The sequence below is a fragment of the Theropithecus gelada genome, chromosome 12 (genome assembly GCF_003255815.1).
Source record: "Theropithecus gelada isolate Dixy chromosome 12, Tgel_1.0, whole genome shotgun sequence".
In the NCBI taxonomy this organism is placed as follows: Eukaryota; Metazoa; Chordata; class Mammalia; order Primates; family Cercopithecidae; genus Theropithecus; species Theropithecus gelada.
In genome coordinates, this window is record NC_037680.1 from 32,955,453 (window position 1) to 32,982,951 (window position 27,499).

The 27,499-nt window shown below is 34.6% G+C and overlaps 1 protein-coding gene across 1 annotated transcript in view; it reads left to right on the forward strand.

The window, feature by feature from the left end:
* The window catches only part of GALNT13 (polypeptide N-acetylgalactosaminyltransferase 13), a 613,112-nt gene that overhangs the window by 16,643 nt on the left and 568,970 nt on the right, over positions 1-27,499 (forward strand). The window contains exon 2 of the mRNA XM_025404576.1: positions 11,703-11,774. The gene's annotated coding sequence lies outside the window, so the exon portion shown is untranslated. The remainder of the gene's footprint in view (positions 1-11,702; positions 11,775-27,499) is intronic.

Genomic DNA, 27,499 nt, shown 5'->3' on the forward strand with positions numbered 1-27,499 from the left:
AAAACCCTCCTTATTCCAAACCTTAACGTTCAGTATAACTGTCTTGTTAGGTTCTACTAAGTAGTTTTGAGTTTTTAACCAACCTCAAAGCCTTCCTGACACCCTTTTATCCTTCCTCACCCCACACTAACACACTCTAAAACTCCCACATGTAGTGGGAGTTACTTTCTGTCTGTTTGCTTTTTATAAAATCTCATATGTATTTACTACTTGCCATGGAAAAATTTTATTACGTGATTTTAATCATGTTGTATTATATGCACTTGTCAATTTATTATAATTCACTAAATACCGATGCGCTTTTATTTGGCCAGAGGCTTACATCTCACAGTAACTGGGTGGTATATAAAATTGTGGGCCAATAAAATGCTGCTACATTTTGATATAGAAATGACCGTACTTCATTGGTGCATGAAAGGATTCCTGCTTAAGCAGTCAGTATACATAATCAATCAATAAATTGGGCCAGTGATTTTGAGATCTACGTAATTTAAGGCACTATGTAAATGCAAGATCAGGCACTTCCAATTTATTGATACATACTTACCAGTGGGTTTTCAGCAGTGGGTTCATGCTCATGGCATGCGATTATTGAATTGCAATTCTAAAACCCTGGGGGTTGACTAGCCAAAATTTAGTTTTGTCTGCACTTCTGCTTGCTTCCTGTGAAGCATCTGCGCTACTGAAGTCTCATACTATCAAGAGAATTGTTCCCTTATTCCTGCTTCTGTTATTTCTTTTCTTAATCAGGAACGAATAACATCTGCAAAATAGAGCTACATGTTTTCATAAGGCTATTCTATCACAAAAGGGCCTCTTTGTCCCATAAACAAATGTAAAAATCATCTGTCTATATGAACAATGTTCCAAATGTATGAATCATGAATTACAAATGTATAAATTACATGTTGTTATTTTGTAGAATTTTTAGTTTTCCTGTTCTGTGTTTTTTAGTAAATGTGTTCATATTATGTTATTTGCGGCTGTGTTTTATGGGAAAATATGTGCCTCATTGATTCATTTACCACTGTGCAGGGGTTCAAGGTCAGGGAGTTCTGTTAGTATCGACAGTTCTGATCTCATGATATACTTGGCGATTGCCATCAAACCAATCACTCAGGGGACTTAAGAATTCTGATCACATACACCATGTACTTGGTCTAAGGGATAAAATTCACACTGCACCCCAACTTAAAACTTTTTCACGTGTTGCTTCCTCAATCCAGATTCACACCTTCTATTTAGTAGAAATTGTATGAGTTCCTGCCTTTTAGCTGACACCTATATCTGGGTCTTCCTCTGTAAGGCTAAATGCTCTTGTTAGAATGGCACAAAAAACAACAGCAACAAAAACAGAAGAGAAAACAAAAGGAAAGGAAGGGAGCTTGTATCCCCAGATTCATGCTGTGCGGTGGCTGGTTTGTTTCTTCTGTCTTCAGCACATCACTCCTGTGACATGCTGTGCCTCAGACTGCTTGAGTCGACCTTGCCGTTTAGAGCTGTCAAACCTGAATAGAGCAGAGCTTTTCTTTACCCTTCCAGTAGGTCTCAGGAGTGAGATCTGGTCACTGGCATTTATTCTCTGACCCTTAACTGTGGTTCCCCTTGAAATAGAGCTAATCAAGGTGTTGTTCCACTTATTGATTGATGCTCATGAAGTATTCATTGTTGGTACATATAATTTTGCCTGTTCCTATACTTGAATACATTCTTTCTTCTACCTAAACTAGGTGTATATCTACATCTATTTGCTGTTTATGGATTAGAAAATCCAGGAAGGCAGTCTAACAGGATTCTTTTTGTGCTGTACCTAGCAAAATGCTCTACACAATTAAGTCCTTACTACATGCATTTAACTACATGCATTTAATTAGATTGCATATGCACAGATAGGTCCCTTGGGCCTTCCAGAGCAGTAGAGGCTACTTTGCGAAATGATGCAGGCTAAAAAGGATTTAGGTCAGTCAAATTTTTATCTGGCTTTCCCAGTAGGATAGTTGAAACTGCCTTTTCACTTGCTATAAGAATGTCTTCCATGTGACTTTTTTTTTTTCTTCTCAAATTCCATTGTTAGCTAGTAAGGGATTGTGCACTTTATATGCTTGTTGTCAAACTCATTTGGTATTTGAAATCACAACGCCTTTATGATTTTCACCGAAGTGGCTTCAGAGTTCTGCCACTTCTGTCATTTATAAGAATTTGCCTGGAACTTGTTTCCTTTGACAGAGACGTAAGTCACAGGGTTTAAGATTGAAAAGGATCTCACGGGCTGATCCTGTCACTCCTGCCAGCCCTCAGTCAAGGTTGTGCTTAATCTAAACCCAAGACTAACATGTTTCTCTAAAATAAAACTACGCCTCATCATGTGGTTTGTTAAATACTCTACATTGTCAATAGAAGGATCTCTCTGAATGAGCATGTAACTCCTGGGTGTTAAAAACCTTCAAAAGCTCTACAAGTTAAATTTCAAATTCTTTAGCATATCATTAAGGTCCTTCCTAGAGATCTATTTCAAATGACCTTTTTGGCCTTGCATCTCATTTTTTTACCCCCTCTTAATCTATTTTCAGGATTCACTGAATTGTTTCTCTGTTACCTGGACTTATCATAGAAGTCCATGATTGTTTCTTTGCTCACATTGCTTTGCAGCCTTGAATTACCTAGCTGCTCATTTCAGAGATCAGCTCACATGAGCAAATCCTTTTTAAAGGATTTCTCCAAATCCCCAAGGCAAATTTATTCTATTTTCTCTGTTCCCATAGAACTTTGTTTCTATTGCTGTTGCTAACTTTCAACCTGTTATCATAGTGGTGCCCTCACATGTCTACCATTTTAGATGATAAGCTTTTTCACAATGGAGACATCACGTTTCTCATTATTCCTCTGAGACCTACCAAAGTCCATAATATAACCATTCATTCAATAAATGTCTTGAAAAATTGTTAAATATTGATGCAGTAGGATGAAAGGCTATGAATTTAATGATGCTCTATTGAATGAATCTTTGTGACATGCCTTGTATCTTTTTCTGGAATATAATGAGGATATAAAAATATTAACATAATCTCTTACAATGATAATCACTACAAATTTATCAAAATCATGGGTCCAAGAGTACGCTAAAAAAAAATTTCTTCCATCCCATATTTATTGCACACTTCTAGTTGGATCTTTGTTTTAAAGGCCCCAGACTTAAAGTTAGGTTTAAAGATGTTCAAAAATGTCTTCACTTAAAACACAAAAAGACAAAATTAATATTTAAGCAATTTTTAATTTCTAGAAATTTATTTTTACAGTGTAGTGTAAACTCCGGTACTGTTAAAGCTGTTTCTTATAATTTTAAAAATAATTTTTCACATTACTAAAAATAAACATTTCTTTTTATGAAATATAATTTCTTTATCTGGGTCAGTTTTAATGTATCCTAATTTTCCAACTGTTAATTCTTTCCATTTCTGTCCTCTGTCTTCATTTTAAATATGATTTGACATGTGAACCCTAATATTTAGTAATATATGCTAGCCAAATACTTATTAAACCCATGACAAAAACTTTTTCTGTAATCTTATGTGCAAATTTTTAGATAATGTGCATCATTTAGGAATTGTGCTCAGTGTGTATCCAGAGTGGCCTAAAGAAATTGGTACTTTATTTTTCCCTCACAAAATATGAAGTCTTGACGTTGGTAGTCTACTAAGATGACCTTTGTAATGTTACCAGAGATCTTGGATTCTTGCATTCATTCTAGGATTCTTGCACTCAAAAGAGCTGTCAGAGTTCCAATCATTGTAACTACATTTTGAACAGGCAAAGGTCAAAAAGCATAAATGTGCCAACAGCAGCTAAGAAAGGAGAGATTAGATACGGACGAGGGACCTTTCAGGTTCAACCACATTTGTCAAAAAATCATGTTTTCTTAACTTTTGGAAAATTGATTTTGTTTCTTACTTATGTTGCAACTTTGTACTATTTTCCAGCTCTTTTAATGTTGAAGTTCTGCCTAGTTTATAGCTGTGTAATTGATTCTTACCTATGCACTTTGTTGCTTTTGTTCACTTTCAGCTTTTAAACTAGTATTTTTTTGGATTATAACATGGTATGTATTTTTTGTCGAAGATTTGAAAATTAGAAAAAGCACTAAAAATATGACAATTACTTACATTTTTACACCATTTAGACATAACAACGTTAACATTTCACTGTATAGTGAGTTGTTATACTGAATTTATATACATATATAGGCACATATATTTACATATATGTAAATTATGTAATTATTTACAAAACAACTTTATTCTCCATATTATTTTAGAAATTATTGATACTGTTTTGAAGATTAGATTTCTGCATATAAGTAAATATTATTTGGGACATTATTTTTATGACTATATGGCATTTCATCATATAGACAAGCCATAATTTACTTAGTTGATCCCTAATTGTTGCTTTTATGGATTTAAAATTATACCAATATAAATGACACTGATTAAGTACTTTGAACATGAAATTTTGCCTGTATATCTAATTATGTCTTAGAATAACTTGATGGAAGTAGAATGGGTCAAAAAGTAAGGATATGCAAAGGAAAAGGCCACATTTCTTCAGAAACTAGGAAATAATGAAGCAAAGGGTATAAAATATGCCACACTTTAGTGTCTGTTTACTGGGAATGGAGTACAGTGAATAAAGCACAGATGTTCCATTTTTCATCCCAAAAGGGGGAAGAGCCAATATTTTCTCCTGTTTCTTCAGGTAGAGAGGGGCCAGTGGTGAAGGAGCTATCATTGAACACTCTTCACGTAGGCTGTTGGCTGCTTGGAACAATCATTTGGCTACTTCTTTTAACAATCAATGAAAAAAAGTGAAATAAAACAAAGGGAACAAAGAATTGACAGAGAAGCCACTTGAATCTCTGGAGACCCCACTTGAGAACCCACACGTCTCTGGCATCTCCCCAGTTGGATGAATAAAAAAGAGGAATGGATGATACAGTGTTCAGTTAGGAAATGCAACAACATGGCATCTAACCATGATGTAGAGACTGGATATAGAATTATGCAGGGATAGAAATTGGCTGATGGACTACAGAGAGGTTATGTTTAAATATTGGTTGTGTATAAATCAGGGGATCCTGATTTGTGATGTCTATGATCGAAAATATCATGAGGTCATTATCAAGTAGTATTTACAATAAGAAAATGTGCAAGGGAGTTAGTGGTCTTGAAGGTCAAATTAGAGAGAGAGATGGGGGTGACAGGGAGAGAGGAGAAGAGGGAGGACATACTAGGGATGACTTTAGAAGTTATAGATTAATCAGTTTGCTTTGATATGTATGAAAATAATAAGACAAAGTGATGATTGATTTCCATACACTTCAAAGAGCAGAAAAAATGGGGTAACAGCCAACATGTTTGAGAGAAGTAAATCACTCAGAGTTAATGTAATCTTCTCTGACACAATAACAGAACTTAAATATGAGAGGACAAAAAGTTCATGTATCTTTACTTTGGTAAGGTTTAGTTTTTGTCTGACATGATGTTCTGATCAACCAGCAAAGAATATATAGTCTTGTATAAAGGGAGGCATAGCCTGTTACTTGTCGCTGAATCAGTGACCTGGTAGGGCAAACAAAGCAAGACTCTAAAAGTGTTTGTTGGAGACTTATACTGAATGATATTTGTAATAATCTCTATAATTTAATAATACAAAATATGGAATCTGCAGTCTAGGAAAATTGCTAAATCTGTGTGAATTTGCAGGAATCTAAAGTGAATATGGTAATTAAAAAAGAGGGACTAAAATAAGTTGGTCATCTATGAGAACCATTGATTAAAATGGCATTAAATTACCATTAATGATTAAAATACCATTAAAAATGGTAATATCTAGTGTCGCTGAGGCGTTTTGAAATATTGTTGCTGTAAAATAGAGATGAGACCTGGAATAGTTGTTTGTGTTGTTCAGGGGGATCTGTAGTGTTTCCTGCCTTAATTATATCCCTTAACCTGGAATGGCCATTTTTTTTCTATGTTCTGAGTTTCAAGATTATAACACATCTTCCTCTATTCATGGGCATTTTTCTTTTATTAGTTCAACAAAATGAATAATTATTTTACTAAAGTTGCTTTGTTTCCATGCCTTTCCATATAAACAATTTTTTCATTTCGGTATTACCTTTTTGTGTAATCTTTTAGAAGACATTTTAAAAGGTAATTAAACTCCATATGTAGAATACCTAGAGTGCATACAACTCAAATGAACACATGACAATATGCAGAACTAGGGTCAAATTGGGGCATCGGCAGGCAACAAACACTTTGTCATGACTGCAACTATATTTCACAGTAATTTTAAAATATAAATTGATTTGGGAGTTGGTCAAATAGGAAAGTTGGGTCTATCAGTTTAATAAAATACGGTTTAACAAGTTTTAACAGTCTCATGCTACTTGACCCAGAAATCCCAGTTCTCGGCATTTTATCCTAAGGAAGCAATCATGCTGTGACAGAAGATACATGCCCAAGGACCTTCACAGTGTCTTCTTTTTGCCACAAATATTTGATGATAATTTATCAGAAAATAAATAAATGATTTCATGCCATAGCAATAGGATATTAATCAGTGAAGTGATCTTGCAGTGTGATGAAAAAATGATGATATTGTCACACAGAGAAATTCACAATTAAGTAAAAAGAGAATATAATCGTAAAATAGTTTATATAATTCTTTAAATAATAGTCTTCAAGTAAGAGCAGGATAGTTGTTTCTGGAATTAAGGATGATTTTATATTTTAATATTTTTTTCCTAAATTAAAAAAACTTGCAACTTTTGATTTAGAAAACTAATTGTATAAGGAAAAACCACTTACATTGGTAATCTTTAAAGACTGATAACCTTTTGTCTTTTTTCTTTAAGTCCTGACTACTTTCACTTATTTTTTGATTATCATTTCATTATTTAACTTTATATTGCTTAATTTGCTGACTATAATATAATGTTGTTTGTGTGGTTTATTTTAAAACTCTAAAGTAGATTTTACGTTTTTTCTCATTCTCCTGTATTTTATATATTTAATGGGTATATATCAGTATATAAGTTATGAATAAATATCTTTCGTTTAATCTAAATATATAAATATTAAATATATATAAAGATGTAAATTGTATATACATAAACACTATATGATATATAGTATGTAAGCTATCACTCTGGATTTCTTACTATACTAATTATACAAAAACATTGATGATTTTGAATTTTTTTAACCTTTAAATATTTTTCTGATTTATTTATTTAGTTATTAGTTATTTATTTTTAACTCTTATTTTAGCTTCAAGTGTATATGTGCAGATTTGTTATATAGGCTAATTTTGTGTCACAGGGGTTTGGTGTACAGATTATTTTGTCACCAGGTAATAAGCATAGTACCCAATAGGTAGTTTTTTGATCCTCACCTTCTTCCCACCTTTCAGCCTCAAGTAGGGCCCAGTGTCTGTTGTTCCCTTCTGAAAAAGACTTCCTTGATGTATGTGTGACTATTATTCTGTGATTCCCAAATATAAATGTCTAGATTAAAATAAAACATTTTATTTTTATTTATTTTTACCTTGTTGCATAATTTTAAATTTTGACATAGCTTCAAATGTACAGAAAATGTACAAGAATTGTATTTAAGAATACCTTTTGTCCAGATTCAACAGTTGTTTACAATTTTGCCTCATTTGCTTCATTTCTGTGTGTGTTTTCTCTCTATATTCCTGTGTGTGCATGCACACACCACACACACACACCACATTTTTTTCTGAATCATTTGAGAATAAGTTACAGACATCATGCTTCCTTAACTGAAGTGTTTAAGGGTACATTTCCTAAGAATAAGGACATTGTCTTCTATAACAAGAGTATAATTTTTAAAGATATTCAATATTGACACAATATTAGTTGTATTGTGTAACTCACAGTATGTGTCTAGGATTCCAGGTGTATTTTTTGGTCTTATCTTTAAAAGTCCTTTTATCTGGAACATCTCCTTAGTCTAATTACTTGGACATTTGAAGAGTTCAGATCAGATATGGAGTGCAGTATTCTCAATTTGGCTTTACTGAATGTTTCCTAACGGTTAATTCTGGTTTTGCATTTTTGACAAGCATACCACAAAAGTGATGTTGTGTTCTTCTCAAGTGCATCATACTTGGAGACATGTTGTATTTGTCTGATAATTGATGATATTGTCTTTGATCAATTTGTTAAGGTGGTCTCTGCCAAGTTTCTCCACAGCTAGTGACTATTTTCTCCATTGGAATTAATAAGAAATTTGTGGGAAGATACTTTTTGACTGGAAATACCTGTTTATCATCACACTATTATGCACTGGTGCTGATCCACTAATGTTTTCTTTACTGAATCAGGTACCTAAAATATTATGGTGGTTTTCTAACTCCATCAGTCTGTCTGTACTTTTTAGGTGACATTATACTCGAAGAAAGAGTTTTCCCTTCTTAATTTCATACTTTATTATATTTTCTGTAATAAATTTTAATCCATTACAATAATTATTTATTTTTATTTCCCAATTGTCTCCGATTAAACCAGTAACAGCCTCTTAAAGCTAGGACCTGTGTCCTTTTGACATATCCCCATCATTTTATAAATGCCTTACTTGCTTTTCTTCCAAAAAAAAATGTCACTTCAAAATTTATGCATTTTTGTCTTTTCTCTGTGTCCATATTCTAATGTGCCAGAATAGGTTTGCAGAATTTTCATAGTTTGGATTTTCTGTGAATGATTTTCATGTCACTCTTAGGAATTCTGGTTTCCTTTACCTTCTTTCTCACAGTTTTTCTGGACCCCATATATCTCTGTATATAGGGGCAGCTTAAAGATAGCTGCATTAGAATTGGTGTCTAATTTTCTATTTACGTATAATCTGACATGTTTATTATTCTCCAGCTTCCAGTTGTGCTGAAGGATTTGGATTCGTGTGTTTTAATTTGTTTTGGTTAAGTGTATGTATTTTTTACGATATGTGAACAGTTTGAGATTTAGGTGGCTCTTACTACCTGAGTTCCTCAGAATGCCAGTCCATATTTTTATGCATTCTGCAAAATGTATTGATATTTGAAGACAATTGCAATATGCCATTATTTAACCAAAATTTGTGGATTGCATAGCTTTACCTTTAGCTGTTAGTGTTCTGTTAATCCAGTGTATCCAACTAAATTGAAGTGTTTAATGTATCATAATTATTTTATTACCTAGTATACCTATCAATCCAGGAAATAACTCACTGGAAGACATACACGTCCATGGTAAATGTAAAATTATTCTTTGAGGTCACTCATTCTTTCACTTGATGATGTACTAATCAATTATGTTTGTAATATTTTCCCTTAGCTATGACAATTATCAAATATATATTTAAAAATAAAATATATTCAAACCCACAAAATTTTAAAACATGTATATAGATTAAAATAAGATAACTAATCAATAGCACCTGGTTATAGGAATCCAGTGAAATGTAGTATTTTAAGTGGTTATTTCAACTGACAAAATACGTTTTTTGAGACTAATAAAGGTAAATCCTTCCTCCAGTTTCACAGCAAAAACCAAAAAAAAAAAAAAAAGAAAAAAAAAAAGATGGCAATTCTTAATAAAGGAGAGCTTGGATCTGGTACAAAACACTCCAGTATTTAAAATTGTCAGAGTGAAAGATGGTTTGTAAAAGTAGGAAGTAGATGAATATGAAAACTCATGCTATCTAAGAGGGGCAACCATTTTTCTGTTCCATGCCTGAGTCCAGCCTTATAAAAATTTTCACTTTTTCAAAAAAGCTAGATATGAGGATTTTTTATGAGAAATCTTCTGCTTTTGAATATTGTGTAATATTTTAAAAACCATGGTGTGGGACAAACGAAATGTATCAGTAAGCCAGATTTGGTTTTCACACCCCCAGTTTTCAATCTCTGCTCTGGATGCAACCTAGAAATTAGCAGATATTATAGTAAGATGAAACCCAGGTCAGAAAAGCTGGTTTTGAGCCCAGGCTTACCTCCTATTGGCTGTGTCAGATTGAGCAAGTCATGTAATTAGAGTTCATCTCAGTATTCTTGTCTATGAGGATGAGTATGCTAAGTATGAAGAAATATAGAGATTTGCTAATTGTTATAACTTTATAGTTCTACTGAATTATATGTGAAGAAGAATATATATATCTTTTATTATGTTTTAAGTTTTAAACTTAGAAAATACAAAATTTCTTGGAAATTTCTTGATTTACTTTTTCCATTTAACTATAAACTTGCTAATTATATCCAGTTTTCTCTGTTTGAGAGGTTCTGTGTAAAACACTAGTAAAATCATTTATTCATGGGCCAGGTAGAGACCTGTGCATTCCCAGTGTCTTTAACATACTAGAGGAAGATAAATTAGATTTTCTATTCAAAGTGCTTATTCTGAATGTTGAATTGTTGATTTGGTTACAGTTGGTTTTGGTGAACACAAAAGCACAACTTCTGTATTATTAAACTGCTAGTTCTGCTTAGTACCATCAAGACGCAGATCTCTCTGAGCAGAAATTCTGTTTGTTGCTGAGAACTAATATTCCTTTAAAGATGTTTGGTACTTAAGGGAATTTTTATTTGTATTGTTTATAGTGTGAGCTGTCTGAAAGAACACACTGTGTTTTTAAAGGGACATATATATATATATATATATATTTTTTTTTTTTTTTGAGATGGAGTCTCATTCTGTCTCCCAGACTGGGGTGCAGTGGCATGATCTCAGCTCACTGCAACTTCTGCCTCCTGGGTTCAAGCGATGGTCCTGCCTTAGCCTCCTGAGTAGCTGGGGCTACAGGCACTCACTACCATGCCTGGCTAATTTTTATATTTTTATTAAAGACAGGGTTTCACCATGTTGGCCAGGCTGATAATTTTCATTAGGTTGTATTTTATTATATTTCTTTGAACAGTTCTTTTATAACACTGTATTTACTCAGTAGCATAAAACCCATTTAAGTTGAAATATTTTGAGATTCAAAATCAATATGCTCTTTCAAAACCCTACTCTAAAACGAACAAATTAATTAATAATGCTTGATTAAATCACTTTCTCCTTATAATCACATTGATATTCTGAAACACAGAGAATGGATCTGTTTGTGTATTTTTGTGAGGTATGCAGGTCGCATGCCTGCATTTTTCTCAGTGCATGGTTTTCAATTAGAATTGAAATGCAATTACAAAGTGAATTGGTGCAACTCTCTGGATAAATCAAGCAAAATTCTTTTCTAACTCAGTGATCCTCATGTATCAGATAATAGTACCTTTTAAAAACTTGAAATATTTGAATAATCACCTCAACTCTCCAAGTATATTTGAACATCTCATATTTTTGAATTACTTTTATGCCGTTCTGCCAACTGTGTTTCTTGCATATAATTATGAAGCTAGTATGCAGACTTTTCTTACCTCTTTCTTCAAAGTGTCCTCCTTGATTGATGTTTTGGAATATTTGCATGTAGTTGGGAATATTTCTGTTCATCAGCCCATTATACTTTGCTAGATGTATAGTCTACATTTTGCAAAACCTATTTTAGTATGTTACAGTGTATTGTGTTTAAGTGTGTGTTGGTCTGTGTTAGTTTTTCTGTGACCTTGACAAATTGTTTACTCTTTTGGATGTTTTTCTTCCTCCACAGATGCATTTTTGTAGAAGCATTTTGAGGATGTATGTTTGCAAATCATTTTGAAATTGCCAAGTGCAACATACAGTAAGTAATATTTTTATTGTTCTACTCAATTGCAGTCATGCTCGATTAATTTGGCAGTCATAAAAGAACCCATTTCCATTTACAGTCTTTGATATTTTTTGTCAGCGTTGTTAAAGATCAGAAGGTTGTATGTGTGCAGCATTATCTCTGGGGTCTTTATTCTGTTCCATTGTTCTGTGTGTCTCTTTTTGTATCAGTGCCTTGCTGTTTTGGTTACTACAACCCTGTGGTATAGTTTGAAGACAGGTAATGTGATACCTCTAGTTTTTTCTTTATGCTTAGGATTGTCTTGTCTATTTTGGCTCTTTTTTGGTTTATGAATTATAAAATAGTTTTTCCTAATTATATGAATGATATCATTTGTAGTTTGATAGCAATAGTATTGAATCTGTAAATTGCTTTGGACATTGTGGCCATTTTATCAACCTTGATTCATCCTGTCCATGAGCATGGGATGTTTTTCTATTTGTGTCATGTCTAACTTCTTTGACCAGTGTTTTGTAGAGAACTTTCTCCTCCTTGGTTAGCTGTATTCCTAGGTATTTTATTCTTTTGGGGGCTATTGTGAGTGGCATTGTGTTCTTGTTTGGCTGTCAGGCTGGAAATTGTTGTAGAGAAATATGCCTCTGCCCTGATGAAGTGCTCTGGCCAACACTACTCATCAGAGTAAATGAGTATTTTATGACTGAATTCAAATTAAAAAAATAACAATTGCCTTATATTAAGTGTCAGTAGAACCAATCAGCAACCCAAAATGAGTTGCCTTGAACAAAATGCTATTTGATTAGAGAAAACTTAAAAATATATAACAACTCCTCCCCTAATGGCAGAGACAATATCTTACTCTTCTATTATACTTTTCAGAATTAGCAGTGGCTGACCACACCCTTTTCTTGTGGTCCTTTTTAGTTGCTTTCTGCAGTGAAGAAAAGATTGGAATGAAAGGTTGAGCTTTACTTACCATTCTTTTCCCTCCTTATTATCTTCAGATGTGTAATATTCATAGTACTATCCTTTACATCACACTGGCCACATTCATGCTTTCCCTTTTGGACTCTGGTGGTCTTCAAATTCTTTCATGTTAGCCACCCATTGGTCCTAACCCTGTACACTTTATTTCTTGAAACAAACCATCAGCGACATTTTATATGGGGACATTTTCGGAATTCCTGGTATTTAAAAGACTATTGCTCTAAAATTGAATGGATCAGATCGTTCATGCTCCCACACTACTTTTGGTTTTGAGATTGAAGGATTTACAGAGGGGTGAGAATGAAGGGATGAAGTCTCCATTTCTAGATTTGACCTCTGGAAGACACAGCTAGTGATTTTGTTTAGTAATTTTATTTCATTTGGTTCAATTAATAGTTCATGCTCCTAAATTGAGAGGTACTGTGTTAGTAAGGACTAGAGCAAGTAGGAGAGAAAGACAAAAAGAACTCTTAAGGAAACTTTGTCGTTGGTTTGAGGAAATAAGCTATTCCCTCATATAAATAAAGCAGAGGCTGTGGTAAGTTACATCATGAGAATGGTATAAACTAATACAATTTAAAAGCCATTTTAAATAATTTGAGAAACAATAAAATGCACAGATGTGTGAAAAAAGAAGCCATTATAGGAGACCTCAGAAAGGAGATATAATTCTGAACCATATTGGTCCAAGGTTTTATGGAAATTGAATTTGGGCTAGATCTTGATGCAGATGGAGAATGTTAACAGAATAGTCAAGAAAATGGCATACTAACATTTAGAAGTAAAGAGGCATACTTCACACTCAATGAATGACAAATTAATTAGTTTGGCACAAGAATACGTTTCTTATGTTGGACTAAAAACAGATAACTAGAAAATAAGGCTGGTACCAGGTTGTGGGAAATACTGATAGCCCTTCAAGAAATTTGAATTTAATTGGTATGTAATTAAAAATAGAGAGCTAATATTTCATGAGGGCTAATCCTGTGAACAGAAAGGTATTTTTAAATGTTATTCTGGTAATATCTTCAAAGTGGATGGCAGTTGGAAGACTTGTTGCAAAAAGATCAATTTTTAAGCATTTATAGAGGGATAAGAATGAAGGGATGAGGGCAAGACCTAAAGTCATAGCAGTGGGGAGGGACTGGCAGGGTTTGGAGCATGTGAGATTTATTTGGAAGTAAATAGGTTCAGGGAGTAATGGTTATACTTAATGCTTGTGCAGGATTTACTGAGTGCCAGGGTTGTTTTAAATGTTAATGACTAATGTCATCCCCATTTGTGCAAGAGGAAACTGAGAGAGGCATCATTTAAGCAAATGGTCCCAGGTCACAAAAGTAAAACATACCATGCCTGACATTTGGGGCCATTTAGTCAAGCTCCAGAGTCATTGCAGTTTACCACTGTACCATCATTTCTCTAAAAAAATAACTGAAGCTTCCAAGTTGACTGAGCTGGAAAATGATGTTGCCAATAATCAGAGAAACATTTTTTTTTTTTTTTTTTCAGAGTTTACCCTTTCTTTAGGTAGGTTTTTGGGTATGCAGAAAAATCTTGACCTTTAGGGAGAAATGTCCCTTATGGTTAGTGATGAATCTCTTGTATGCATTCACTTGTGTGTTGGGCAATAGGAACAGTAATTTATTACATTATTCAATTGTAAGTTATGATAGTAAATATGTCGTCTTAATCAGATTTGTCTTCCTTCCTTAGCAGAACTTAAAAATGAAACAAGGATAGGGTGATAAGTAAAAGATTTCGTATCTTGGGTCCATAAAAGACCACTATTTTAGACTTAGTTTACCTATCTTGCAAAACTAATTTTGACAAGAGAAAAACATAACTCTCAGCATATGGAGTATCTTTTTTTCTGTTAGGTTGATGCAAAAGTAATTGCATTTTTGCCATTACTTTGTAAAACCGCAATTACTTTTGTATCAATCTAATATACTGGAGAAGTAGAATAATGTACTGCTTAAGACCATGGGCTCCAGGACCATTCTGCTTCATTGATTCATATTCCAAGTAAGGCCCATTTGCTGTGTGGCTTTGTGTCAATTATTTAAGCTCTCTGTGCCTCAGCCTCTATACCTTCAAAATGTGATATTAGTAATACTGTGTCTTCTGGATATTGTAAAGCTCAAATGAGATAAAGCACCTACAATGGCTCTTGGTACCAGTAAGTTTTAAATAAAAGTTATGTTTATTAAAATTTATCTCAGGTAACAGTTTTCTATTTTTTAATTTCATTACATAATTACTGCTCTTTTAAGCTTTTTGCTTTGAATTTTTACGCATTAAGGAGACAGAACAGTGATTTTCAGAAGCAAAGACCCATGCAACCATCACACAGGTGAAGAAATAGAACAATTGCTGCATCTCCAATCCTACTTTTTCTGCCTGCCAGCCATTACTTCCTTTCTATCAGTTTCCCATGGATAACATTATTCCAGATATTTGTGGGAATTACTTCCTTGCTTTTCATCATAGTTTTAACATTAAATAATGTATCCTTATATGCAAAATATTGGTAGAGCCTGATTTTTAAATTAATGTACATAATATTTATATTACACACATTCTTCTGTTCATGGTGTCCTTTTCTGAATGTATGTTTGTAAGTTTCCTTAATGTTTTTATGTGGTTCATTAATTTTCATTCCCATATCGTATTCCATCATATAGAAATACTACAGAATATTTATTCATTGTGTTGTTGATGGACATTCATGCTGTTTCTAGGTTTGAGCCATTATAAATAATGCTGCCATAAACATTCTTTTAAATGTTTTTAACCAAATATATACATATATTTCTCTTGAATATATACTTACCAATGGAATTTCTTAGTCATATTGCATGCAATCTTTTAACTTTAGTAGATACGGCCAGATGGTATTCCAAAGTAAATATACTAATTTCACTTCATTCCTTAGTGTATAAGAGTTTCCATTGTTTCATCTTTACCAAAGATTGGTATAATCAGTTCTTTTAATTGTAGCCATTCTGGTGAGAGTTTGGTTTACATTATCTTGTTGAATAATATGATTGTGTCATGTGGCTTAATAGCCATGTGCATATTATTGTCTATAAATTTCCTCTTCATATGTGTATTTTTCTATTGTGTTGATTTTTAAAATTGTTAATATTCACAAGTTAGGTACACTGGATTAAGAGCCTCCCACCAGTTAAATATGCTGCAAAGGTCTTCTCCCTTTCTATGATTTGCTTTTTCAGTTTCTTAATGAGGTTTCTCTGATGTTCCTAATTTTAATTTTAATCATTATGTCACCTCTTTATATCTTTCCACTTGTCTTTGGTTTTTGTGAGTGATGTGAGGTAGAAGTCAAATTCTAGATATCCAGTTGTTATAGAATCACACTGGACAATTCTCTCCTTTGCCCACGGTTCTTTAATGTCATATTTACTACAAATTAAATTTCTATATGTGTCTGGGTCTTTTAGGAGCCAACTATTCTATTTAATTGGTTTATTAGTCTCTTCTTATCACTTATAACACTATTTTAACTATGGCTACTTTTTAAATATTCTTAATATCTATTAAAACAAGTTTTTCTACCACATGTTATTCAAAGGCCTCTTGACTTTGCCTTCTTTCATGTAAATTTTAGAATTACTTTGTCAAGTTAACAAAAACAATTGTTTAGATTTTAGTTAGAATTGCATTCAATCTATTGTTAAGTAAATTTTTAAAGAACTGTCATGCCGGGCGCGGTGGCTCACGCCTGTAATCCCAGCACTTTGGGAGGCCGAGGCGGGCGGATCACAAGGTCAGGAGATCGAGACCATGGTGAAACCCCGTCTCTACTAAAAATACAAAAAATGAGCCAGGCGCGGTGGCGGGCGCCTGTAGTTCCAGCTACTCGGGAGGCTGAGGCGGGAGAATGGCCTGAACCCAGGAGGCGGAGCTTGCAGTGAGCCAGGATCACGCCACTGCACTCCAGCTTGGAGGACAGAGGAAGACACCGTCTCAAAAAAAAAAAAAAAAAAAAGAACTGTCATAATTACAATATTAACTTATTTCATTTATGAACATAATATATACTGCATTTCCTCCTTATTAACTGGGGACACATTCCAAGATCCCCAGTTGATGCCTGAAACTGCAAATAGTACCAAACCTTATATAGACTATGTTTTCTTCTACACATACATACTTATGATAAAGTTTAATTTAAACTTAGGCACAGGATGAGATTAAGAACAACTAATAATAAAATAGAACAATTGTAACAATATACTGTAATAAAAGTTATGTGAATATAGTCTCTTTGTCTCTCAAAGTATGTTATTGTACTGTACTTAACCTGCTTCTTGTGATAATGTGAGATGATACAATGCCTACATGATGAGATGAAGTCTTGTGAATGATTTTGGTCATAACTTTCATAGTATGAGGTGCAACAGCAAAAGTAACATAAATCTCTTGTTCTTTCTTCACAATTTCAAGGATAGAAGAAGCATTCTTACCAGAGAGCTTAGCAACCTGAGCAAACAACTTTTTCTCTTTATTCTTTTCTTAAAGGAAACACTTTATGGCTTCTCTTTGGCATATTCAAATTGTCAACATTATTATTCTTGTAATTTGGGTCAATTATTAAGTAATATAAGGGAGACTTGAACACAAGCACTGTGATACTTTGGCAATCAATTCGATAACCAAGATGGCTACTAAGTGACTATAGGGTGGGTTGTGAATGTAGCATGAGGTTGCTGGACAAAGGAATGATTAAAGTCCTAGGAGGAACAGAGCAGAGTGGTGGGAAATTTCATCAAGCTACACAGAACAGCACACCATTTAAAATTATAAATTGTTTATTTCTGGAATTTTCCATTTAATATTTTTGGACCACAGTTGATGATGAGTAACTGGAACCATGGAAGGCAAAACCATAAGTAAGGGGGACTACTGTACTTTATTTATTTTGATCTTTTAATTTTTCTCAATCACATGTATGGTTTTTTGTTTAGAGGTCTTATGTATTTTGGTTAATTTGTGCCTAGAAGTTTAATGCAGTTTAATATTAAGATTATATATATACACATATAATTGTATACATATGTATCATATATACATATAATCACATACATAATAACACATACATATTATATACACTTCTTAAACTTTTATTTTAGGTTTAGGGGTACATGAGCAGGTTTTTTATGTAGGTAAACTTGTGTCATGGGGGTTTGTTGTACAGATTATTTTGTCCCTCGTATACTAAGCCTAGTACCCAATGGTTATTTTTTCCTGTTCCTCTACCTCCTGCCACCCTCTACCGTAAAGTAGACTTCAGTGTCTCTTGTTCCCTTCTTTGTGTCCATGTGTTCTAATCATTTAGCCTCCACTTATAAATGAGAACATGTGGTATTTGTTTTCTATTCCTGTCTTGGTTTGCTAAGGATGATGGCCTCCTGCTCCATCCATGTTACTGCAAAGGATATGATCTTGTTTTTGTGTGTGTGTGGCTGCATAGTTTTCCATAGTGTATATGTGCCATATTTTCTTTATCCATTCTACCATTGATGGGCATTTAGGTTGATTCCATATCTTTGTCATTGTGAATAGTGCTGCAATTAACATACATGTGCATGTGTCTTTATGGTAGGATAGTTTATATTCCTTTATGTATATACCCAGTAATAGGATTGCTGGATTAAATGGTAATTCTGTTTTTAATTCTTTGAGGAATCATGACATTGCTTTCCACAATAGTTGAACTAATTTACACTCCCACCAGCAGTGTATAAGCATTCCCTTTCTCCACAACCTTGCCTGTATCTGTTATTATTTGACTTTTTCACAATAGCCATTCTGACTGGTATAATATGGTATCTCATGGTGGTTTTGGTTTCTGTTTCTCTAATGATCAGTGATGGTGAGCTTTTTCATGTGATTGCTGGCCATATATATGAAAAGTGTTGGTTCAAGTCCTCTGCCCATTGTTTAATGGGGTTGTTTGCTTTTTCATTGTAATTTGTTTAAGTTCCTTATAGATGCTGAATATTGGAGCTTTGTCAGATGTATAGTTTGCATATATTTTTCCCATTCTATAGGTTGTCTGTTTACTCTGTTGATAGTTTCTTTTGCTGCACAGAAGCTCTTTAGTTGAGTTATATACCATTTGTCAGTTTTTGCTTTTGTTGCAATTGCTTTTGGTATTTTTGTCATGAAACCTTTAACAGGTTCTACATCCAGAATGGTACTTTCTAGATTGTCTTCCAGGGTTTTTATAGTTTTGAGTTTTACATTTAAGTGTTTAATCCATCTTGAGTTGATTTTTCTATGTGGTATAAGGAAAGAGTCCAGTTTCAGTCTTCTGCATATGGCTAGCCAGTTATCCAAGCACACTCCCATTGAATAGGGAGTCCATTCCTCATTGCTTCGTTTTGTTGACTTTGTGGAAGACCAGATGGTTGTAAGTGTGCCGCCTTAATTCTGGGCTCTCTATTCTATTCCATTGGCCTATATATCTGCCTTTGTACCAGTACCATGCCATTTTGTCTATTGTAGCTCTGTAGTATAGTTTGAAGTTGGTAACATAATGCATCCAACTTTGTTCTTTTTGCTTAGAATTGCCTTGGATATTCGGGCTTTTTTTTGGTTCCATATGAATTTTAAAATAGATTTTTCTAGTTCTGTGAATAATGTTATTTATAGTTCGATAGGGATAGCATTGAATCTACAAATTGCTTTGGGCAGTATGGCCATTTTAACAATATTGATTTCTCCTATCCATGAGATCCATGAGCATGGAATGTTTTTCTGTTTGTTTGTGTCATCTCTGATTGCTTTGAGCATGTTTTGTGATTCTCATTGTAGAGATCTTTCATCTCCCTGGTTAACTGTATTCCTAGGTATTTTATTCATTTTGTGGCAGTTTTGAATGGGATTGTGTTCCTGACTTGGTTCTCAGCTTGGCTCTCACTGCCATATAGGATTTTTTAAAATGTGATTTTTGTACATTTTTTGCTAGTTTCTACAGATTTTGCTAGTAATTTTTGTACATTGACTCTTTATCTTGAAACTTTGCTGAAGTTTATCAGTTTAAGGAGCTTTCAAGCTGAGATTGTGGCTTTTTCTAGATACAGAAACATGTCATCTGCAAACAGGAATAGTTTGACTCCCTGTCTTTCTATATATATATGCTTTATTTCTTTTTCTTGCTGGATATCTGTGGCCAGGACTTTCAATACTAGGTTTAATAGGAGTGGTGAGAGGGGGCATCCTTGTCTTGTGTGGCTTTTCAAGGGTAATGCTTTTGCTTTTGCTCATTTATTATGATGTTTGCTGTGGTTTTGTCATAGATAGCTTTTACTATTTTGACGTATGTTCCTTCAATATGTAGCTTGTTGAGAGTTTTTAACATGAAGGGATGTTGAATTTTGTCAAACATCTTTTCAGCTTCTATTGAGATAAACATGTGGTTTTGACTTTACTTCTGTTTTTGTAATGAATTGCATTTATTGATTTGCATATGTTGAACCAACCTTGCTTTCCAGGAATAAAGCCTACTTGATCATGGTGTATTAGCTTTTTGATGACACTGCTGGATTTGGTTTGCTGGTATTTTGTTGAGGATTTTTAAATCCATCTTCATCAAGAATATTGGCCTGAAGTCTTCTTTTTTGGTTGTGTCACTGCAAGGTTTTGGTATCAGGATGATGCTGGCCTCATAGAGTGAGTTGGGGAGGAGTCCCTGTTCCTCATTTTTTTGGAAATAATTGCAGTAAGAATGGTACTAGCTCTTATTTGTGTGTCTGGTAGACATTGCCTATGAATCCATCTGGTCCTGGCTGGGCTTTTTTCTTGGTTGGTAGACTATTTATTACTGATTCAATTTCAGAAATCATTATTGGTCTGTTCATGGATTCAGTTTCTTCCTGGTTTAGTCTTGGGTGGGTATATGTGATCAGGTATCTATCTATTTCATGTTGATTTTTGAGTTGTGTGAATAGAGGTCTTCATAGTAGTCTCTGATGGTTATATATGTATGTTTCTGTGGGGTTAGTGGTTATTGCCTTTGTCATTTCTGATTGTGTTTATCTTCTGTCTTTTTCTGTTTATTAATCTAGCTAGTTTCTATCCATCTTTTTAATTTTTTAAAAATGCCAACTTCTGGATTCACTGATCTTTTGAATGGTTTTTTTTTATGTCAATCTCTTTCAGTTCAGTGTTGATTATGGTTATTTCTGGTCTTCTGCTAGCTTTGGAGTTGATTTCTTCTTGTTTCTCCAGTTCTTTTATTTGTGATTCTAGGTTATTAATTTGAGATCCTTCTAAGTTTTTGATGTGGGCATTTTGTGCTTCAAATTTGCCTCTTAACACTGCCTTATCTGTGTCCCAGAGATTCTAATATGTTGTAGCTTTGTTCTCATCAGTTTCAAAGAACTTCCTGATTTCTGTCTTAATTTCAATATTTACCCCAAAATCATTCTGAGGCAGGTTAACTTCCATATAATTGTATAACTTTGAGTGATTATCTTGAATTCTCTTTTTATTGTGCTGTTGTCTGAGAGAGTAGTTGCTATGATTTCAGTTCTTTTGCATTTGCTGATCGTTATATGTCATATTGTCTGGGTGATTTTAGTGTATGTGCCATGTGGTAATGAGGAGAATGTATATTCTGTTGTTTTTGGATGGAGAGTCCTATAGATATCTATCAGGTCCATTTGGTTTTTTTGAATTCAAGTCCTAAATGTCTTTGCTGACTTTCTGCCTTGATGATCTGTCCAATACTGTCAGTGGAATGTTAAAATTTCTCACTATTATCATATGGAAGTCGAAGTTTCCTTGAAGGTCACTAATAACTTGCTTTGTGAATCTGTGTGCTTCTGAGTTGGGTGTATACATGTTTAGAAGAGTCAGGTCTTGTTGACCTGAATCCTTTGACTTTACTTCTGTTTTGGTAATGAATTGCATTTATTGCCCTTTTTTGTCTTTTTTGATCTTTGTTGATTTAAAGTCTGTTTTGCCTAAAATTGGGATTGTAACCCTTGTGTTTTTTATGTTTTCCATTTGCTTGATAGACATTTTCCCCTTCCTTAAGTTTGAGCCTGTGAGTGTCATTGTATGTGTGATAGGTCTCTTGGAGACAGCATACCACTGAGTGTTTCTTCTTTATTCACCTTGACACTCTGTGCCTTTTAATTGGAGCATTTAGCCTTCTTACATTTAATATTAGCATTGATATATGTGAATTTGATCCTGTCACTGTGTTGTTAGCCAGTTATTATGCAGATTTGTTTTTATGGTTACTTTTTAGTGCCACTGGTCTGTGTACTTAAATGTATTTTTGTAGTGGCTGGTAACAGTCTTTCCTTTTTATATTCAGTGCTTTTTTCAGGAGCTCTTATATGCACGTTTGGTAGTAATGATTTCCCTTAGCATTTGCCTGTCTGAAAGCATCTTATTTCTCCTTTGCTTATGAAGCTTAGTTTGTTTGTATATGAAATTCTTGGTCAGAATTTATCTTTTTGTAAGAATGTTGTATATAGACCCTCAATCTCTTCTTGCTTGTAGGGTTCTTTCTGAGAAGTTGGCTGTTAGTCTGATGGGCTTCCCTTTGTGGTGACCTGTCCTTTGTCTCTCGCTGCCTTTATCATTTTTTCTTTCATTTCAGCCTTGGAGAATATGCTGATTATGTGTTTTGGGATTGGTCTTGTGAAGTATTTTGTGGGGGTTCTCTGCATTTTCTGAATTTGAATGTTGGCCTCCTTGTCTAGATAGGGGAAATTCTTATGGATGATAACCTGTATCATGCTTTCCATGTTGCTTCCATTCTCCTTATCTCTTTCAGGGATGTCAATAAGTCATAGATTTGGTCTCTTTATATAATCCCATATTTCTCTGAGGTTTGGTTTGTTCCTTTTTATTCTGTTTTCTTTATTCTTGTCTGACTGTATTATTTCAGAAAGTCAGTATTCAGACTCTGAAATTCTTTACTCAGCTTGGTCTAATCTGTTGCTTTTACTTGCTATTGCATTATGAAATTCTTGTAGTTTTTTTTTTTTCAGCTCTATAAGGTCAGCTTCTTGCTTTTCTATACTGGCTATTTTGTCTGTCAGATTCTGTATCATTTTATTATGATTCTTAGTTTCCTTAGATTGGGTTTCAGTGTTTTCATGAATCTTGAAAATCTTCATTCTTACCCTTATTCTGAATTCTATTTCTGTCATTTCAGTCATCTGAGCTCAGTTAACAACCCTTCTTGGAGAACTAGCATGGTCATTTGGAAAAAAGAAGACACTCTTGCTTTTTCGAGTTGTCAGAGTTCTTGTGCTGGTTCTTTCTCATTTTTTTGGGTCCGCTGTTCCTTCAATATTTGAATTTCCTATCATTTAGATTTTTTTTCTTTTATCCTGTTTAATGACCTTGGAGGTTTGATTGTGGTATAAGGTGTATTCAGTCAATTGGATTCATTTCTGGAAGATTTTAGGGAGTCAAGGCTTAGCTCAGGACTCCTGGACTGTGTTTTTCTAATTCTGAGCGACTCTTATTGAGCGCTGGCTTTGTTTTCTGGCCCCTCATGGTTAGGAACCTGTTGTGAAGGATAGGCTGAAATGCTCCTGGACTTCTGGTCATAATACTTGTATGCATGGTGCCAGCCAAAGCTCTTTGTAGGGCAGTGGCAGTGGAATCTATACTCATTTGCATGTGCTAGCAGCTGTGGCAGTGGCAGCATGGCCAAGTGCACACTTGTCAGCTGTGGCAGGGTGGTAGTGGGTGCTGGGTAGCCAGCAGGTGTTTGTAGCAATGGTGATGGCAGTGTTACTCAGGGAGACAGGGGTCCTCCACTGGCAACTGTCCATGTGTTTATGCCAGTGTTGGTGTTAGCATGGTAGTGGGGGTGCTGGTAGGCTCAGGACTGTGCATGCCCTCTATGCATGTTCACACTGGTGGTTGCGGCTGCCTAGGTTGTGGGCAAGCTGTCTGTTTTCCCTGCCTAGTTTCACTTTGGCAGCAGTGTCAGTGCAAGGGGTGGGTGCTGGTGGTGGCAGGGTAGGTGGGTTTCATGCCTGCTGATGCTCTGATGCAATGGCAATGTGACAGATGGGGTTGGGGGCAGCATGCACCCACACCAACAACAGTGGCACAGCAGGGTGCATGCACACACATGTGGTGGCAGGGAAGGGAAAGGAAGGTTTGTCTGTGCACACATGTCCTGTCTTATGGGCAAAACAGCCCTTCAGAGTTCAGGTTGGACAGTTCTCCTAAGGCTAAAGTCTCCTATGGAAACAAGTTGAGCCCAGGTAAATGGGCATCCCTGACCATGCTCCACTACAGACACTCCAACGCCAAACCCTCTGGGCTCTGCACTGGCTGGAGTTCTGCCCCTAACACTTTTCTAAGTTGCTCTTCCTGCCAACTGAAGGGTCCATGGTGGTTGAGGGGTTTCCTACTGCAGGGATTCCAGAGGACTGTGATGAGAGCAGCTTCCTCCTTGTGTGATCAACTCCTAGTTTCTGCAGGGGTTCTTTGGGGCCAGGAATAAATCCTGGTGAACAGTAGTCCTATGCAGGGTGCCCAGTCTCTTCTCCCTTCAGTACAGCATCTGTGTCTTCCCTCCATCTGTTCTGAATACCTTGCCTCTGAAGATATGCTCAGAGGACTCCAGTCTTTCTGATGTTCTGGTTCCTTGGAGGGAGATGTTCCTCCTAGCGGTGTCTAGTTGGCCATTTTGGGGCAGGCAAGATATATCTTAAAAATTATTTTGTCTTAGTTCCTTGTATAAAAATACATGTTTAAATATCGACCTTGCATATAGTAGATTGTAAACTCATTAATTCTAGTATTTTTACGGTGGATTATTTTGAATTTTCCATGTAAATATCCATGTTGTCTGTGAAGAAAGATAGTATTACTTAACACTTTCAAAATCTTATAGCTTTATTGTATTTATGTGTCTTATTGACTTGACTAGAGTGTCCAGAACAATGCTGAATGAACATAGGAAGAATGAACATTCTGCTCTTATTCACTAATCAAAGAGAACACTTTCCATCATTTTACTATTAAGAATGATGTCCATGAAGTCAGGAGTTCGAGACCAGTCTGGCCAACACAGTGAAACATCGTCTCTACTAAAAATACAAAAACTAGTCAGGTGTGGTGGTATGTGCCTGTAATCTCAGTTACTTGGGAGGCTGGGAAATGGTATGTCTAGTTTACCTATCTTATATTAGCATAAATTCAGTTATTTAAGAGAGGACAGTGTCTATAAATTACTAATAAAGGTTGATGGAGTACAAAAGCAACTAAACTTGTTTCTCTTGAGTAGAGCTTTACCTTTTAGATGGGATTGAGTCTCAATTTCTGTTCTTTGATGTATAATTTCTATACTTTGAACTAAACTGAAAGATTGCTCAAAGTTAAGGTTTATGATAGGAGCACTTTATATAATGTTAAACTAAGAAATAGATAAGAATTTAAAGGTTTCTCTTTAACCTTTGCCATTGGTAGGTTATTAAACTTATGAAATAAATTATATGCCTCTGGGCCTCAGTTTATTCAGCTGACAAATCAGTTGGTTGATGAGATGACCTCTACTACTTATTTACAGCTTTAAAACATCATAATTCTGTGCATTTTTTTTTTGCCCAAGACAGATTCTTTTGCCAAAAGAAATATCCTAGTCTCTGTTTGTGTCTGTGTGTATATATTTATTCATATTGCCATCATCTTTAGAATATCTTGAAATATATCATATATGTATTAAGATGTGTATAGTACACTAATATTAAATATATGGATTGATGAGTTTTTACATAGTTATATGCCTGAATTACTGCTATCTAGATCAAGAACACATAGAATATTTCTCACCTCCAATAACTTCCCTTTACATCTCTTTCCCATCAATAACCTTCTGGTTTTTATTATTTTTTTTATTTTGACTTTATGATAATATAATTTGAAAAAGGTATATAGTATTTTGAGGGATAATTCAAACTTCAAAAATATTCTAGAAGTATTAATAATTATGATAAAACCAAAATCTCTAAATAATTCTGAGAAGTGCAGTAAACTATAACAATAATGTCATAAGTAATAAACTTAATTGCACATCCACTGAAATGAAACAGAATTGCATTGTGAAAAATCTCTTAAAATTCTATCCAAATCTCCCACCTGTAAGCCAAAAAATAGAGCTACCACACAGGCTTGTGAGTATTCTATCAGTCATGTTGCCAGGCAACCTTAGTCAGTATGAGAGACACCCAATTGAGCAGCCTTAGAGTCAAACTAAAAGGTATCTTGGAAACAAAAGGGTTCAACTGATAGAGAGGGAGGAAAGAAGGAGAGAGAGAGAGAGAGAGAAAACAAAGAGACAGAATGTCAATTAGGCATTTATCTGTGTTAATCATGACCATAAACAGTTTTTTTTTTCCTAGTAAAATGCAGCTAACTTACAGCAAAATTACTTGGATTTCTAGTTCCTTCACTGTGTTTTTCTCCTGCATGTACACATGTGTGAGTGCAAAGGTTTGGCAAGATGTATCATCATTACTTTTTTGGAGAGAAGGACGTTAAAAAGCATTTTTAGCATACTCAAAACATGCTAACTAGGAGTTCATTGAGATTTTATTAATTCAGGATTATGTTTGATTCAACCATGTTTAAAATAATTAATCTGATTTTTAAATTGAAATACTGTGTTTGAAAAATTGGGAATACGAAGTAAAAATATCTACCACTTGAACTGAAATCCTTGGAGGCTAAAAGGAATGGAAAGGGAGAGGCTCCTAATTCTCTCTGGGTGAACTTTAGTGGAGATAATATACACCAATCAAACAGGGTGAGAATTTGGGATGACAAAGTCAAGTAAGCCCTTGACTCTGAAAAGCAACTCTTAATGTGGTTTTCTAGAGAGGTATCTTCCATTTCCCACAGTTTCATTTTCATATCCAACCTCTGCTACTCCCGTATGCTCTAACCCACCACCATTCTTCTCCCTTCCTTCTTAACAGATCATGTAAAGAGAAAATAGCATCAGTGAGACAGAAACTTTTGAGATTCCTACTAACTTACCAGTGTCCATAAATCCTTTTATTATCCCCTTCTATTGATGCCTCTTCCTCTATAAACCAATTCCTTCATCAATGCTCTGGATCCTACAGCTATCTGTGCATGTTCTAAGGGCGCTAGTTCAAATGAATATTTTAATTTTGCTTGTTCAACCTTATCCCTTTCTCCTGATTCCTTCCTCTTGGCATTAAACGTCAAAATATCTTTCCCCTTAAAACCAAAAATGCATTTATGCATAAATCTTCACCTTATTTTAAGTCCATTTTTAGCTACACTGTAACTATTACCTCTATTCATAGCTAAATGTCTCCAAGATTTGTCAATATTCGGTGTCACATTTATTCACACCTCAACACACTGAGGCTTTCCTTGTCTGCTTGTCTGAAGCTGCTCCAAGGTCACCAAAGTTAGTTATGTGACTTATATTGCATATAGAATATACTTCTTTGCTCTCTTAGCACAAATTTGTACTATTGATCATTCCTTCTATTTCAGAATATTACTTTTTGATGAAATCTATATTATTTGCACTTGTTTTTCTCCTCCCTTGATAGCATTGCCTAATCTCATATGTGTGCTTATCTTTCTTAAAATACATATTCTACAAGATTCTTTATGGCACCCTCGTTTTCTCTCATACTTAGATTCTCACTGAACAAATTTTATCAATTTCCATGACTTCCATTTCCATTGACTTGCTGACT